Source organism: Pteropus medius, unplaced genomic scaffold (assembly GCF_902729225.1).
Source record: "Pteropus medius unplaced genomic scaffold, Ma_sr-lr_union100, whole genome shotgun sequence".
Classification (NCBI taxonomy): domain Eukaryota; kingdom Metazoa; phylum Chordata; class Mammalia; order Chiroptera; family Pteropodidae; genus Pteropus; species Pteropus medius.
The window spans coordinates 2,483,035-2,500,783 of record NW_024354502.1 but is presented as its reverse complement, the minus strand read 5'-3'; the positions used below and the strand labels follow the sequence as shown (position 1 = coordinate 2,500,783).

Below are 17,749 nucleotides of genomic sequence, written 5' to 3'. Positions count from 1 at the left end.
GGGTCTAACACTTGGAATGAAACCGTCTATTTGGTATTTTGCTATTGTTCAGCATATATTTAAGCCTCTTGATATAGAATCAGAGATTTACATAATCATGAACTTTCCAAAGGGTGAACACTATGCAGGCTCATATTAAAGATTCTATTCACTAATCAGCGTTCTTTTATCACAGACCAGTCTGGATTAGATCTATCTATGAAGAATTATGAGAATCTGGGATGATGCTCTTCCATTAATAAGCACTTCTTTTATGTTTCTCCAGTGCTCCAGGAATGAAAGCCACAGACAAGTCTTTCTTGTAACGCTGCTTGTAATTTCGCCACAGAGGAAACAGATAACATGAACACCAGCAATAAATAAAGGCCTTGCAAAGGTGAACAATAAGAAGTTTCCCTCGTTCTTCACTGACCCTCGACAGATCAATTGTAAAGATCTGTCCATTGGAGATTATTAAAGCTAAATAAATATCATAAACACTGTTCCTTGAGAGCAATCTAGCTTTAAAGAAAACAGCATTGATTTATTTGGTTTCCAATCCAATAAGCTGTGTTTTAATCATCTTTCACAGCAGATACTTCAAAGGAGAAAACAAAGACATTATAAAGAAGAAAGTCTTTAAGACAATTTGGGATGTCTCAAAATCTCTCGGTATGTATAAACTCTGGGGCTGTGTATGTATTAATTTAGATTTTCTTATTTATGTAATGAGTTAACAAGTTGATAGGTCTAGGGGCCACCAGAATCTAGGTCTGTTAATTATCTAACATAATTATGGAAAGAAACATCTGTGCTCTTCACCTGACCCACATCAGCAGAAAGATGCATTTGCACAGTAGGTAGGGGATATTATTATTACTTTAACAAACGTATAATGTTTAGCTACTTCCTATTTAAGTTAATATTAATTAACATTAATTAACTTAAATAATATCTAAGTTAAGTAATATTCAAGGGGTTGAGGTTTTTTTTCTTTTTTTTAAATGTACAATTTAAAATTAAATGTACAATTCAATGACTCAATAGTTACCTGCTGAATTTGTGCTCTATACAGTTGTAAATGCAGAGGATGAACTTTGAAAATTATTTGGGTTGCTGCTTTTGTGTAGATCCCAGTAGAGGGGGAAAACAAAACAAAGCAGCACTATCACCTAGAAGTCATCAGGCACCAAGCACCATGAGGCTGCAAGCAAGAGGATGAAAGCCAGGTACACTTATAAGGGAGGAGCAAACAAACAGCAGGGTCTTGACATCTGTGAATAGCTGTACCATTTCTGGGTTGCCTTTTCTCCACTCTTAGTTATACAAGGCAAATTCATCCCTAAGAGTATAAGCCAGTGTTAGCACGTTTTTTTTTTTTTTTGGGCAGGGGGAGGTGGGGGGCGTTGTTGTTTAATCAATTCCTAACTAATACTGCTACTGGGTGGTGGAGTTGGGATTCAAATCTATGTCTCTGTGATTCAAATGCCACATTATTTTCACTTTTTCATATCACATAGTTCCTGATTCAAGTTTATTCTACATGGACAGAAAAAAAAAAAAGACTAAATGGCACAGAAAAGAGGCAGTACATATTCTAGAGTTAGGTGATAAGCTGTGCTTTGTCTGCTCAACTTTCTCCATGGATAGTTGAAGTTAATGGGGGTAGAATGGTCAGGGAAGGCTTCCTGGATGAGGGAACCTGCAAGCCAATTCTCAGCTAATGGGCTTTGGATGCTCAGAGAGGCAAGCACAGGATGGTGCCACCTCGGGAAGAGAGGAGACTTGAGTTTCATCGGTGAAGGAAAATCATGCAAACGTTTGCTCTCTCTTCCTCCTCCTTTTACCTTTACAATGTGTGCAAGTGAACTGGAAAATCTGTTCCTTATTCTTTGGCAAAGAGTTTGAGAAACCAGTACATCATAACTGGTAACAAGCATTAAGTAGGTGGAAGAGGGAGGTTAAGCATCGTTTGACCACGAAAGCACTGCTGATGCAGGACAGGTAGTGAAGCCCACCTGAGATGGGTAGGTCGCCAGTAAGTTAGTTTTTGCACTTTCATTAATTTCTCAAATGCATTAGGTAAAGCTCCCTTATCCTTCTACCAAGATGCCATAGTGTCATCCTTATACAAAGATTCTATACTGCTGTCAGGAAGACCCATGGCAGAACTAATCATCAGATAAGCATTTTGAAGAGCACTCTGAGTGTCAGTATGTTACGGCTTTTGAAATTATTACCTTAAATTTATCTGGTGTCTGAATCAGAGTGGAAGTGATCTGGTGTTACACAGAGAGTTGGCTGGATCCATTCTTTTCCCTTCATAAATATAAATTTCCCCTGAAGGTGCACTTGGAGGCACAGGGGATAATTTTTAGCTTCTCTGTCACCTAAATCATTTTTCCTCCTGTCCAGATAAGAACTAGGTATCACTTCCTTTAGATGAACCTTGTCCGAAAGTGAAATGAGTTTAAGATGTTTCCTCAAAAGTTTTCAAACTTTATATATAAATTATATGTGGAAACGTTTAGTGAATACTTGAAAAAGATGTATAAACCAGCCATCCATATTTTGCATAACAAAAAAAGCTCAGCTACAAGCGATCTCCTGAGCAGGTCCTGAAACTAATTTTCCTGTAGTAAAGTTTGTCTTGATATTAGTGTCAATTGGGTTCACCTAAATTGCTTTTTTCAAAGAATTCTATTTGTTAAATAAAAGTATCAGGGTAAGAGTTTTATTTTTAGACGAGGGTGTATTGACCACTGAAATGAAAACAAACTAAGAAAATGCCAAGGATAGGCCCGCATTCTAGAAAAAGGAACATTTGGGAGAAAACAGGCAAGCGCCTAAAGGGATTGATTACCAGGTAGATAAACTTGGATGAGTGACAGGGTCTTAGATGTGAAAGGGGGAAAAGTAACTAAAACACAGCACGATGTTCATATTCTGCCTTTGTTTGCAAGTCTAGTCTTCCTGAACACAGGTTTAACCCCTGTGAAAGCAAGAGCTATTTAAATTCTTTCTTGTAACGGAAAAATTAGTTTCACATAAGACCCGTGTTTCCACTCTATGGTAACGGTCCTTCATGGAGATCTGTACCTTTGTGCCTGAGGCTCAGAGCAACAGTGGCAGTGATCCTGCTTGGGAATCAATGGCAGAAACAGCCACAGTGCCATTTAGAGCCCCTGGAACCTAGTGCGCCAGGGAGTTCCCAGGGACATTGCAGGGCCCAGTGGCAGCTGATGTGAAGACATGGAGGGCATCTCTCTCTAATCGAAAGACTACTCATGAGCACACCGATGACCAGAAGACAAAAACAACATGACCTTGAGAGGGTCATACACTCACATTAATATGACCCCGCCTTATGGGTGGGGTAACAGCTGCTGGAATGGCAGATGTTAATTTGGTCTCATTTGTTCACATAAGCAGCAGCAGTTTTGAGAGATATAAACTACCCGGGCAAAACGTTGCTGCAAATGCAATGAATGAAACATAAACCGTCTTTATACAGAACCTTGGACGTTCTCCTCCTCCTCTTACAAGCACTCCCCAGCCATACTGCTCCTTACTACTCATCCTCTTTGTTCTTATCTCTGTCTTCTGAGTTCACCTTCCTCACCTATTCCTGACATTTGTTACTATCAATCAAATGGACTCCACTGTCACTGGCTCCTGAGAAGCTCGGTCCACTCCCCCTCCTCCCCGGGGCTGTCAGTAACTCGTGAGATGAGGTGAGGATGAGCCTGGCAAACACCAAATCTTTACGCATTCCCTGATTGGTTCTTGAGTCAACAAGACAACTCAGAATGAGAAATAGGTAAGTCAGAGTCAATTAGAACAAATACTGGTAAGATATCAATTGGCATACTCAGTGTCCTAAGACAAAAGACCCTTGGCCCTTGACACTTGGCTCAGTCACTTTGAAAAATGCAGAAATCAATCTCCCCAGACACAGAAGTGCAACAGATTGCAGAGACGCTGAGTGAGTAATTCTGTCTTTCACCTTATCCTCCCCCTCCCACTCTTAGAGCCATCAGCCTTTCAAGAAGACTGTCCTGCACCATTCATCTGACGGCCGTCAAGGCATCTGCTCAAAGTTCACGCAGTCTTGTCACGTGACCTTCCTCCTCCAATGCTTGAATATAATTTATTCGGAGTCATATCTCCTAACTAGACTCATTCAGCAACACTAATTTACTCACAGCCTTTGACCATCAAAGGGTCAGGTTTTGAGTAAAAACCCTTCTTCCTTCTAATGTGCTGTACCATCCCTTTTATCCAGAGCCTCTTCCTTATGAGTCTAGTAGCTGGGTTCTCTCCATTTTACATCTGTTAAAGTTCCTTCATGTTCCCTGTGCACTGCATCACTTGTACCTGGAGGGGCTCAGTACACGTGGGGTCTCCTGCTGGGAAATTTAGGCTCCTCTCAAGTGTGACAGAGGCTTCCATCGTGTTAGGCTGCCAATGCAGGGGAAAAGGAGTTTGAGAAGGCGAGGGAGGGCAGTGTTTAGCTCTCTTCTTCCTCATCTTCCATAAGACTTTTTCCTTTTCAAACGCTTTTGTCTCAGATTTAAGTTATTTTTTCATCTCTTTGTCGTGCAATGGCAAACCCTTACTAATCAGGGAATGGCTAATTTTTCTGACTCCAGATGCCCTGAGTTCAAATTTAAGTTGTGCCAAATACTGGCTGTGTGACTTTGGACATTCTTTTATGCTTTGACACTCAATTCCAATGTGTGTGTGGGGGAGGGGTAGGGGGATTTCCCACACCAACAAGTAATTCTCCAACACCTGCTGGGTGTCCCACGATTTAATTCAGCTGTGACACCACCTACCTGGAGATAGCATCAGAGTCTACAGGTTAAGGGTCCAGTCCAACAAGACTGCTTTCCCGTCCCCCACTTCGGGCACCATTCACAAGCCCAGGTTGTTCTAGTGCTTCTGACTCACTAGCTACAAATTGGAGGCTCCCAAGACCTATTTCTTGGATTCCATTAACTTGCTAGAGCGGCTCACAGAACTCAGAGAAACATTTTACTTACTAGGTACCAGCTTATTATAAAAGGATATAACTCAGGAGCAGCCAGATGAAGGACAAGTACATGGCAAGGTATATAGGAAGGGGTGCGAAGCATCCATGGCATTCACCTGAAACGTCCACATGTTCACCAACCTGGAAACTCTCAAAACCCCATTCTTTTGGGTTTTTATGGAGGCTTCATCACATTTGCGTGTTTGATTAAACCATTGACTATTGATAACTCAACCCCTCTCTGCTCCCAGGAGGCCAAGGGTGGAACTGAAAGTTCCAAATCGCTTGGTTAGCTCTGCTGACAACCAGCCTCCACCCCACCCAAAGGTGCTCTCCAAAAGTCTCCTAATTGACATAACAAAAGACACCTTGATGGCTCTCAACACTTAAAAAATTCCACTGGAGGTCTGTGCCAGAAAAAGAGAGCCTAATGGGGACCTTGAACAAGGACATAAAATTTACAAAAATATCCCAGAGGAACACATAGGACAGATATGGATAAAGGGAAGGGATGGATGCAGGGGAAGGGTATCAATTAATTGTCTACAAGCCTCATGAAAAACTGTACATCTGATGATTAAAGATAAGTCACAAAAGACCATGAATTTCATGAAATGTGACCTTTCTGAAGAGTTTTAATCAAGGAAGAACCTGAATTACTTTTGCATTTTTGAAAGTTATTTCTCGCATAGGAAGAAGAGGTAACACTAGGTCTTCGTAACAATTCAAGGTAGAATTTTCTGGGATATAACCCCTCAAGCAACTCAGCTTCCTTCCCCTCCTGCTCCCCTACCCCTTCTTCAAAGCCCACACTTTATAAAGCATGCACTAGTAAAAAGTCACTGTCATTCCATCAATTGGCCAAGGAAAGTTAAAATCATTTCAGTCTTAAAACTTAGTCACTGTTTTGACGGCTGTTATACAGAAAGCTGACATCTCTGTTGAGTTATCTGCTTTGACACCTCACTCACTAGTTTTTGAGACATTTTCATTATCTCAAGGATGCCATTAGAATGCATGAACAGAGTCATAAGCACTTCAAGATCCAGAATGTTCTTGTCATTTATGTTATCCTTGACAATGTGAGTGACCTATGTACTTATTTCTGTGCTGCCATTTAATGTCCTGGTTTCCTTAGTTCTCCTCCTGGCCATCCTTCTTCCTAACTGACCTGAGTAATTTGATAATCTGTAAATCAGTCCTCTTGGCTATTGGCATCTTCTTCCTGATTATTAACCCAAGTGTTAAATAGCCATGTCTCCCTCAGCAGCATTAGTGAGAATACGTTTATTTCCAGCTCTTAATCTTGCTTAACACGAGGGCAGGACTTGATCAGAATAATCTAGATCAGGAAACTGTAAATTGTCTCAGAAAGGCAGGATTTTAGATACGGTGTCTGAGGCATGGGGGCACTGTGAGTCCAGACTGGAGTTATTTGAGAGCATTAAATAAGGAACGGAACTCAGAGATGACAATACACAAAAATAGGAATAAATAAGTCAGTACCCACCACATATTGAGAAATGAATGTGAGCAGAGACAGTTTGATGGGCATTTTGACTATACTAGCTCATTCAATTCCCCATGAAGACAATAATCTTAATTCCAAATTTTAAATGAGAAAACCTAGATATTGTATAATAACTAACGAATCTGCAATTTGAACCCAGATCTTTAGTAGCAAAATGTGATTGATGTTGTGAGCATAAAAGAAATGTCGACTGAAGGATATAAAATGAGAAGCACTTTCTTGAATACACAGGTTAATTATTGAAAGCCTATCCAATGGAAGTCTCTGGCATTTGCATTTAGGAGACCATCCATGTCTTATAGATGGAAGGAAGAATGCAACATACAAACAGCGATATTGATATTTTACATGACTGAACAATGTCACCGAGGAAACTCTCAAGACCTACTTATTATTTTCATGTGTTGACAAAGCTTAGAATATGGAAGATGCAAGAGTCTTAGCCTCCTCTTGCTCTGCTCATTGTTTTAAGGGATCTGAGATTGTTTGAGTGGGTCAGCTGGGATTGCCCATATTTTCTGCATGATTCTAGAGGTCGTCCGATTCCATCTAGTTTTGAGAATGGCCATCCAAATACTACCTTTTGTTAGCGATAGTTCAAGGTAAGGTTTTCTACTTGCATTTTTATTATGTTCTCAAACCTTTCTTCTCTGGACTTACCATTATTTAAGATGTCTAGGAAGTGGATGGCAAAGGATTAACTTTTGTTTATTACCTGTTATGTGTCCTAGGCACAGTACTAGACTCTTCACATACATTATTTCATTTAATTACACAAAAATCTTATAAAGTAGATGCTGCTTTGATTTTTCAGGTAAAGAAACAGATACTTAAAGAGGCGAAGGATATTGTCAATGGCCACACAGTTCTTAAGGGATGGAAGAAAGATCTGATGTCGGGTTTAGCTGACATTAACCTGTTATACGTTTTGATATTTTGCTCATTTAATCTAGTGTCATTAACTTTTAGAAGAGTTTTACTAGGTCAAATGTTATTGCATTCCTTTCTTTCCTTCCTTTTGCCTCTCTCCCTCCCTCCTTCCCTCTTTTTGTTTCTCTCCTTTTCCTTTTCTTTTTTCTTTTTTGTTAACTGAAAAGGCGAAAGACAGTACTTTTGACAGAAGCTTTTTGGATCTCTTCACTTTATTATATTTTCAGGCTCCCTTTCAAATGAATATGTATTAAAATAGCAACTGGCACAAATGTCAGCTGATATCATCTTTCTGCTATAACTTTTCCAAGGAAAATGAAATTTGGTGAATTTTTGTTCCATTGTTTTTGCCTGAGTATTACAGGTGACACGCCAAAAGATTTCACCCAGTGCTCAAAGTGGCCTTGCCTCAGGTACAGGGCTGGGAGCTTGCCTTTGAGACATAATGACTATTACTAAGTCTGTGGCGGTGAGAGCTGTAGGGGACACTGAGAAATCATTTACAGGAAAGGAAGCAGAAACTCAAGAAGATAAAGTCAGTTCCTTTATTTCTAAAGTGGAGATATTAATAGCATCTACCTAAAAAGTGGTTATGAGTATTAAATAAATTCATATTTGTTAAGTATCTAGAATTGTGCTTAGCATCATATTTGTTAAGTATCTAGAATTGTGCTTAGCATCATAGAGTATTTGAAAAATAAATGTAATTATTCATCTAAGGTCATGGTTTTCTGAATAAACATGCCTTGGTTCTAATTCACTTGGATGTTTTTGGGCAAGTCATCTAACCTCTTGGAAATGCAGTTTGTTCAATTTTGGAAACAACGTATGATGTTTGTGACTTCATAGGATTATCGTGAGGATTAAATGAAGTAACACAGGCAAAATGCACGGCTCTTCACAGCCTAGCATGTACGAACTAGCATCAGACCCAACATTAGAAGCAGTGACTCTGTTCTCTTGACAAACTCAATGCTGAAACGTTTACACGATTGCAGATAACGCAGATTTCATATTTATACTATAACTGTTTCTTCTAGGGTTTGAGAGTAGAATGTTTAATGTATCTTAAGCCAACTCTGGAAAACTTGTATAACTTGAAAAATAAATACATTCCACTTTTCTTCCTGTTGGCATTATCAGTTAGCACACTGTCATTGTCTAAGCTTCATATGTATTCTGTAAAAATCATAAGGGTAGGTTGGCTGAAGTCTGCTTTTATTTGGAAGAAGATATTCTAAGCATAGTATTTCATTATCTCCTCGTGTTTTGATTCTTTGTTTTACCTTCCTAGGCCCAGAGTCACTCAGAAGATCTCGACTCTGATTCTAACTCAGCCATAACTAGTTGAATGACCTTGGGCGAGGCACTTGCAATTTTCTTTGACATTTAATAGCCTTTGTTTCCTTGATTTAAAAAAATCGTTAAAAAACCCAACTCTGTTACTTATTTATAACTTCTAATTTTAGAAGTGTTTTAGATTTACAGAAAAAATATGAAAATAGTACAGAGAGTACCCACATACCCCTCACCCAGTTTCCCTAATTATTAACATCTTACATTATTATGGCACATTTGTTACAATTAATGGATAAATACAGATATGTTGTCATTAACATTAAGTCCATTCTTGATTCAGATTTCCTTAGTTTTTATCCAACATCTTTTTTCTGTTCTAGTATCCCATCCAAGATATCGTGTTACATTTTGTCATTATGTCCTCTTAGGCTCCTTTTGGCTGTGGCAGTTTCTCAGATTCCTTATTTTTAATGACCTTTAGTTTAGAGGACTAAAAGTTGGGTATGTTATAGACTGGTATTTTTCTGATGCTTTTCTTATGATTAGATTGGGGTTATGGGTTTCTGGGAAGAAGATCATGGGAGTAAAGTGCCGTTTTTATCACACCATATGAAGAAGTGAGTACAATAAACGTGACATCACTATTGATGCTAACCTTGTTTATTTGGCTGAGGTATTGCTTGTCAAGTTTCTCCACTGTCAAGTTACTGCTCATCAATATGACCTCTGACCTGGTCAGGCAACCTCATCGTCTAGTATATATGATATTTTGTTCAAATCCTGCCTCTTCCTCTAGATCTTTAATTTGTCCTCTTTCCTCTAGCCCTTCAGAATCTCTTCCTTCTCAGTCTTCCTCTCTTTAGACTCCTTTAAAGGTTTGTATCTCTATCTAGCACTTGAACTGGCATCGCTTTATAGATTTGTTGCAAATGAGGCCTCTATGTTTGCTGGTTTAATATCTCGTTTTAGTACAGATAGAATGTGAAGCATTTTCCTTGAATATATTGAACTCAGTAAGATAAAGCACGATGGAAGATAAGCCTAAGTGAATGAGGACAGTTCAACAAAGAGAAAATTAGGGTAGAAAAAATAAGATGGAGACAGAGGTGATAAAATTCTCTACTTTTTTTTTTTTTGAATTTCTGATACATTGGTATAAAATTTTACAGTTCAAAGTATCTTGTCCTGCCTTATTTTTGTTGTTTAAAGAGAATAACTATACTGTAATGTCAGTGTTTTAATTTTTTTCCCTCAGGGTAGAATACCTAGATTCAAAGAGTACCCAAGCTAGTAAATAATAGAACAAAGAGAGGAATTCCAATGTATGAAGGTCAGGGTCCTTTCACTCACACCTCATTTAATAATAAGATTATAGAGGCTTTGTGAGAAAGGGGACACATTTTGTAGTTGTTCTCTGTTTCTCATATTCTGCTCATTTGGTGTTAGGCACCTGCTCATTTGATACGAGGCACCTGTTATGATCAAGCACATGCGCATTGACTTGAATACCATCTCGTTTTGTATTGAAGTCTGTAAACAGCCGAGGCAAGGTGCGTTAATGAGAACTTAATACAGCCAAATAGGAAGACTCAAACTGTGGGGTTTGTTTGTTTGTTTTTTCTGCTTTGAAGCAATAGCTGTTCATCCTTGGGGAGAGAAAACTAATTCATACATTTTTAGACTAATCTTACTCCCAAAGAAGACAAAAATACCATCTGAAAAGTCTTGGACCTAAAATATATTATGCATCCTAGTTAACCATTAAATTTCCTTGTCAAAGAGAAAATGTGGAGAGAGACAAGTGGATAGTGGTCCAAAGGTTGAAAGTAGGGGCTACGTTACTTGGAGGGTAAGGAGGAGATGAAGGGAGCGTCTCTGATATTGAGAAGAATGATCATGATTGTACTTCCAGGTCCCTTGAGTTAGTTAGAACTACTCTGAGTAACACACAGGAAGTGTCAGCGTCTTAAAAGAATAGGAGATTAGAATCACAGCTTGGGAGTCATAGAGTGTCTATGTGAAGGGCTGGTGACTATGAGCGGCCTGAAAAGAAGGTCCCTTCCTAATTGCTGAGTGCTTCTAGCATGTTCCAAGGTCATATGAATGACTGATTAGCATAGATGAGTGAGGATTAGAAAGAACATAATTTGATTTGAAAATACAGAGAAATAGGATCTTTCTTACATCTTAGGTTCATGGAGCAATCCATATGTATTACACCAGCTAAAGGCTGAATATGCCAAGTATCACTGCTGTTAAGAAATAGGTTTCTGTACCCTGAGTAGGCAACGTGATATAGGTTTTCATATTTAGATGTCCCTTATAATAACCCAGAAAACTTGTTAAAGCTGCAGAATTATGAGCTCCATCCCAGATGTACTGAATCAGAATACTGGTGAATTCTAGCATGCATATTTACATTCTTCCTTTCCTTTCAGTTCTGCTTTGATCGGTGGGTTATTGGTTAAGAATTCCTGGTCAGGTGATAAACAAGGGGTCTGGGTTCAGACAGATAAGGGTTTTAAGTGAAGCTCAGGCATTAATTCTGGACAAGTACCTAAATTCTATGAGCTACAGAATCTTATTTGTACGATGGGGATAAAAATATCTACCTTTCATGTATATGGGGCGCTTAAGTGGAATACGTCAGTGCTTAGCATGTAGTAGACGTTCAGTCAATATTGCTATATCCTTTCCTACTTTAATTGTTCTATTTGATTTCTGGGCATCATTCCATTTAGGTAGCCAAGTGTCCTTGGAATTTTTGAGTTAGTCCACCTCTTTGGTGACTAATCAAAAAATTCTCCTTCATCATAGACTTTCCCACAGCTTTGTTTGAAATTGTTCTAGATACTGACTGGCAAGGAAGAACACTGAGAGTGACATATTTGAAATGACTATGTGTCCTAACCTTTGCTCTATGAGAAGCCATCTTGGAGACAGCAAAACTGAAGATGATTAAAAGATTGCTTGTTCTGTGCTTGAGCCTTTTCTGATAACCTTTGAAAACATCTTTTTTGTGTTTTCCAGAAATGATACTATAGATAGATTAAGCCATTAATCAGGTTTAGTCAGGAAGGAAATGTCTATTTTCATTGTGTTAGCATAATTACAGATGGGTTGGTTCAATGTTCAAGGATATATGGGCCGGTGGTTTTCTAAAACGAAAAGAATTTAAAGTCAGAAGACCTGGGCTTCCCCCTCTCTCTTCCTTCCTTCCTTCTTCTCATTTGGATGATTAAAATTTCTGTCCTTAGCCTCACTTTCTTTCTATAAAACGAAAATGGCAACCCCTGCCTCAATTGTCTCTCAAGGACTTTTATGAGGATTAAATGAGATAGATGATGTTTCTTTTTGTAAACTATAAATTCCTATGTAAAAATAAACAGTGTTTATTTTTCATCTTCATGTCTTAGATGACTCTGGAAAGAGGATGTGTGAGAAAAGAAAAAAACATTTCCCACTTTTTGATTGCCCATTTGTGCAATCATTTATCATCAAGCAAATGTTAATTGTCACAGAAAGGAGGTAGAATAAAGGGGGTCAAATATATGGCGACAGAAGGAGATTTGACTTCGGGTGGTGAACCCACAATGCAATATAGAGATAATGTGTTATAGAATTATACACTTAAAACCTATATAATTTTATTAACCAATGTCACCCCAGTAAATTTAATAAAAATCAAATCAAACCAAATCAAATCACCACCACTACATATAAGGAAAAAAAAACTACAATAGAGCTAGGATCTACTAAGCCCTTGCACTTGTATTATTTCATTTAATTTTTACATCATCCTGAAAGGTAGTTATTATTATCTGCACTGAGAAATGTGAGATCCAAAAAAAGAGAAGTGATTAGACCAAAGTCACACAGCTAGTGGAAAAGCTGAGTGAGATGCTAGCCTGGGTCTGTCTGACCACATTTTAGACCAAGAACTTGAAGAGAAGTTATTTTTTAAAAGGTGTTAAACCTTGAGGTGCTTTGGATGTCTCAGCAAGATCCAGGATTGGATAATAAGAATTTTATGCCTCTCATCACCTCTGCAGATTTCCATCTGGTAAAATAGATATTTCTTAACCCTTGCCCTAAACTGGTGAAGTCATGCAGACCTAGTTTAAATCTGTGTTTGACAAGATGGTAATTTCGAGTCTTCTGTCAGTCACAGGCCACCCACCAGTCATCAAGTGAAACAAAATGTGGAGTGATTGGGTGAAGAGGGTGACAAAGATACTTGTGAGGCTGGAGCAACCGCTAATAATTCAGTCAGTTTCCATCATTCTCAGAATGGCAGGGGCAGAAACAGCCAGATTGTTAAGACAATCATCATAGGATAATTGTGGCTTCATAAATCACTGTCACCCTAAGATCCTCAGGCTGGTGAAATCACACTGTCTGTCAATGCAAAATTACAACTTGGGTCCCGCTCATGACCCGCAGAACTGCGGAGGCCGCTCTTTTTATTCTCTGCTCTCGCTGGTCCTCTGCTTGTCTTTGTGGTGGGAGGAGGTGGCAGGAGGTCCTCACATGCATCAGTCTAGATCTTGACTCACATTGTCTTCATGGAATCTGCCCTGACTTTCCACTCTCTCTATTCCCCTCGGGTCATCATTTCTAGCACAGATGTTCTTCTTCTGAGCTTTCGACTTCAGCATCCTCTGGGCTTTTGACTGTTATTGACTGTTATAAGCTTCGCTATGTGAGGGCCACATAATTCCTGCTTGCAAGGTTCTGCTTCCTTTTCATCACCACGCAATGGATTTTGGGATAAATCCATGCCTCCAAGACCTCATTGCTTTTGGAATTGAAGAGATCCAAGCTGAGGTTCTTGGAATTACCATAGCATGTAGGAAAAGAAAGTGAAGCAATGGGTGATATCGTTTATTTTTATCCAATAATCTGTACCTGTTGAGAAGGGTTTAATGCCATTTGTTACCATTTGGCTTACATGCAATTTTTTTTTTTTTAACAGCCACAGAGGTTTGCTTGCAATTGGTTCAAGGACACATTCTCCACGCTGAAATCAAAGTCATTATTTCCCATTCTAACTCTTAGGTTCTAAAATGGAATTTTGTTTCTGATGTATCAAACCCACTTTTTTCTTCCTCTTGAAATTTTATATATGGTGACTATAAATAACTGTAAGGATTCTAGACCTTGAAAATGTACCAAGTCATGCTGTTTTATTTAGGAGGTTACCTTTGGGGCCATGGGTGCAAAATAGAGCATCATTTGAACTGCCAATAATTGGGGCAGGAAATAAGGTGGATCTTGGGACTAGAATGTAAGGTTTATGAAGGCAGGGATTATTTTCTGTTTATCCATGAATTCTTAGTATCTAGAATAGTGCCTGGCTAATATAAAGTGCTCAATAAAAATCTGTTGACTGAATGCTAAATAAATGGTGAATCAGGAAAGGGGAGATGGAAGGTAAGGATCAGAGAGATAATCATGAGAAAGTGAAAATGGGTTCTGGAGATAGTGAAGAAGATGGAATGGAGGCGTATGAATTGCCGTTGACCCCGTGGAGACAGGCAAGGATGAGCACCACCACTTCCAGCCGAGTACAGTGGCGGAACATGTACTGACCTTTTGGAATGGTATAAAGTAGTGTTACGCCTGCCTCCCTATCTTAGAGATCTCATTCTGGGGACAATGTATGGTTGATGGTAGAATCTTTTCTAATCTTGCCAACGTGTCCTGCGGACGAGTCTCAAAAACAATATCCACGAGTTTCTGTATATATAGGTTATGAGAACCTGAGCATTGGACTCAAGTCCATTCATCTCATGTGACCAGAGCAGGTCATAGCATCAAGAGAGAATGGCTTACTCCTTGGAGAAGGATACTTTTTTCTTGAACCAATAAAGGTAGATGTGTCTCAGTCACTATTGCAGACGGGTACTGTTGAACTGTGAGGGATGCTATAGGCTAGTGACAGGAACAAGAGCTAAGGAGAAAAGGGTATCCTGGCACACTAGTCAGCTTTTACATCTTCTTTTCCCAACATTATTATAATTCTTTGGACCAAAGCCAAAACCACAATGCTGGAGTTCTTGGAGGGATCGTGGAAAAGATGTGACCTGAGTGGTAGGATTTCTGAAAGCTCCCCAGATGGTCTGAATTATAGTCAGGGCTAGAAAGCATTTTTGGATCAGTGATTCGTAAGTTATGAAAGGTTAAAAAGGATATCCTTGGAGGATTTTCAAAATATATATATGCTCAGGACTCCTCCATTTTCTTCCTCGCCACTCCAGGTAATTCTGATCACTACCTCCTTCTCCCACTAACTTGAGAAATATAGCATCAGACAATTTTCAGATAAAATATGTCCATGATTACTTTTTTTCTAGAGTAGATTTTTTCTGATCATGGAGTGGGCTAGATCATAGATTAAGACCTTCCTTTTCTTTTCATTTTTCAAACCTCAGTTACAGAGGATTGAATTCATTATCAACTGGGTTTGCACATGGCCCAAGTCCCTGTTGAGATTGGTGGGACAGTTTTAGTGTCGGCTATGTATATACACATAGCCCACTGTCCTTTTAAATCCTCAGAATCAGTCAAACCTCACTTAAAATCAAACTATTGAGCTATAAAAGACTACATTCTTTTGCTTATACGTTCAGTTTGACAGGCTATGAATAATTTAGAAGATGATCTGAAGAACAAAGGGATTAAATCTCATAGAGCTAACATTTACATGAAGGAATTAGGCTCTGTCAGGGGTGGTTTTTCTTGACTCCCTGAAAATCAGCGGTATGTTGGAGGGTACATGGACCATCCTAAAAAATTGTAGCTATAGTATCAGAATGTGTTCATTACCAAAGAATCCCAAATAGAAATGACTCCCCTTACGTATTCAGCCTTGTAAGCCAGTTTAGACACCCATGAGATCAGAAATTTGGCAGCACAAGAGACAGGTGCCTTGCCAACTTAATGCTGTTTAATATTAATTCAACTTAATATAACTCAGTTATCTGTTTTTCAGATATTCTCAGAAAGAATATCAGAAAAGAAATAAATCTGTATTCATGCTATATGCATATTTAAATTATATAATCATAAATGTATTCATAATTATATATTCATATTACATAATATATATAATTGTATATTCTAGATGTCTGAATATTTTTAGAATAACTGAATAGGAGGAAGGACTATGCCAAATCAATAATTTCCATGAAATTATATACCTGGGGAAATTCACATGAGAATGTACTGATACAAGTGGTATTTATATAAATATACATCCTGAGTATATTGTGAAGAAGGCTAAAATACTGCTACATGCCTTTCATAATAAACATTCAGGAGTGGGAACAATTAAAATCACCTATAATTATGTGAGGAGATATCTTGGAGCAAGTGACTCTCCAGCTGTGTTTTAAAGTATGTTAAGGGTAACCAACATCACCGGGAAATATAGTTGCTGAGATGGTATTATCTTGATAAGTATTTAGTAGAATGCAGAGGACAAAAAGAAGATAGCAATTTTGGTGAATATATATTGCATTAAAACTTTGATGGCTTACCTTTTAGGAAAATGTTATGTTATGTTATTTTATATTATATTATGTTATAATTATCATAGTCCATTCCTCATCTGGTAGAAGCATGTAATATTTACAACAGGGCAAGAAACACCTAATTTCTGTTAAGAAACCTAATTTATATTACAGTTAGTCTTTTGAATATTTAGATGTTAAGCATAACTGAAATGTATAAAATTAAATAGCATTGCCAGCATTAGCACTAATGTAGCAAACACAGACACTGGTTCTATCTATGGGAAGGAATACAAGGCAAGGCCAAAGGGGCAGACAACCTGGGTCTAGTGTCTTAGTCATGCTCTGAAACTTATCCCACAGAGCTCAAGATTCCTTAGATATGAAATTAAGGCTAAATCTGTACCTCACAGGCCAGGACTGTCAATAAATTCACTAGAGAATTTTGAAAATATACAGACTCAAGACAGTAAGGCCTAAGAATGTGCATGTATTAAAAACTCCCCAGGAGAGAGTGATGCTTTCAACCAAGATGGAATAACAGGGATGAAGTTAACTCTTCTGCAGAAACAAGTAAAAAACTGGACAAAACTCATGAAACAATGATTTTTAAGACATTGGGCATCAGACAGCAAAGGACAATGATTCTTGAGAGACAGGAAATACTGAGGAGAGCCCATTGAGCATCCCAGATTATTGCCTTGAGAAAGTTTCCAGGTCATGTTGCTGGCAGAAGGGACTCAGGTTAAGCCTAGTGGTCTCCCTGTGTTGGGGGAATGGATTTGAGATTACGAGAAGGCCAAGGTGGTTAGCGTTTGCAGAGAAAGAGAGAGCAGCATACGGGAAGAACTCTGAAAACTGCAGAGAGTTCCCTCCCTAGTCTTCAGCTGAGTACCGATCCATTGTATGTATGTTAGAAAGCTGCAAAGGACAGAGAAAAATGCAACATCAACTCCTGATAAACACTCTCAGCAAACTAGGAGAAAAGGGAAACTTACTCGACCTGATAAAGGGCAGTTATGGAAAAAGAAAAAAAGACACCTTATAATTAACAATGTATTTAATGGTAAAAGCCAGAAGTAGTTCCCTTGAAGATTAAAACCCAGAAGGGATATCTACTCTCATCACTTCTATTCAACATTGTACTGGTGGTTCCAGCTACTGCAATTAGGCAAGAAAAATAAAAATAATCGCTTCCCGATTGGAAAGGATGAAGTAAACCTGGCCTTATTGTGTGTGTCGGAAATCTGATGGAATTTACAGAAAAAGCTGTCAGAACTAATAGATGAGTTTAGCAAAGTTGCAGGACATAAGAATGGTGAGAACTAAATGAGAAAAAGGCACGTGAAGAACATGAAGTCCCAACTATGGCACTTATATTAGGAAGTTTGTAATGTTAGAAATATTCATGGTTTTCAACACCTTCTCCCAGTAATATTTTCTTTTAGAATTTAGGAGAGT

The 17,749-nt window shown here is 38.5% G+C and overlaps 1 long non-coding RNA gene across 4 annotated transcripts in view; it reads right to left on the bottom strand.

Annotated features, from left to right (window-relative positions):
* The window catches only part of LOC120595485 (uncharacterized), an 87,667-nt gene that overhangs the window by 49,211 nt on the left and 20,707 nt on the right, over positions 1 to 17,749 (bottom strand). For 3 of the 4 annotated variants that reach the window (XR_005650857.1, XR_005650856.1, XR_005650860.1), the window contains exon 1: positions 5,131 to 7,363. The exons of the other annotated variant lie outside the window; for it this stretch is intronic. This is a non-coding gene — a long non-coding RNA (uncharacterized LOC120595485). Of the gene's footprint in view, positions 1 to 5,130; positions 7,364 to 17,749 lie in introns of those variants that run through there. 4 annotated transcript variants of the gene reach the window in all.